Below are 470 nucleotides of genomic sequence, written 5' to 3'. Positions count from 1 at the left end.
CGCAATTGTGTAGCTTCACCCGATAAGCCTAGTAAAGATAAGATTCAAATTGTGGAGTCTGTCCTTGCTTACACCTTGATAACATTGCTGATCTACATTATGCAACCAAGGACATGATTTCTTTACAAGGAAACTGATGCACTCGTATCGTGAAGATAAGGCGTGTTGATATGCAGCTCAAAGGAGGAAAAGCTACCAGTGTGCAGGAATATCTAAAAATTGAGTTCAATATTTCATTATTCTTCAGTTGTATGGCTTAATTCAGGAAAAGATAGTGGAATTTGCACCATTTTTTTCCACTTTCAGTACGATATCAAGGTACTTGCTTACCCACCGAGGGGGATTAATCGCAAGAGACACTAATTTCTTGTTATTTGGCGAAATCAACGATTATTTAAGATATTGGTTGTAGTAAAACGAGTGTTAAATTAACAATTAATTTATTTTTACTTACAGTCTGTTCGACATTT

General features: G+C 35.7%; 1 protein-coding gene across 1 annotated transcript in view; it reads left to right on the top strand.

Moving 5' to 3' along the window:
- LOC119586192 (transcription factor EB-like) overlaps positions 1-470 on the top strand; it is a gene marked incomplete at its 5' end in the record, with an annotated part of 127,344 nt that overhangs the window by 111,256 nt on the left and 15,618 nt on the right.

The sequence above is a fragment of the Penaeus monodon genome, chromosome 21 (genome assembly GCF_015228065.2).
Source record: "Penaeus monodon isolate SGIC_2016 chromosome 21, NSTDA_Pmon_1, whole genome shotgun sequence".
In the NCBI taxonomy this organism is placed as follows: Eukaryota; Metazoa; Arthropoda; class Malacostraca; order Decapoda; family Penaeidae; genus Penaeus; species Penaeus monodon.
This window is presented reverse-complemented; position numbering and strand designations above follow the sequence as displayed.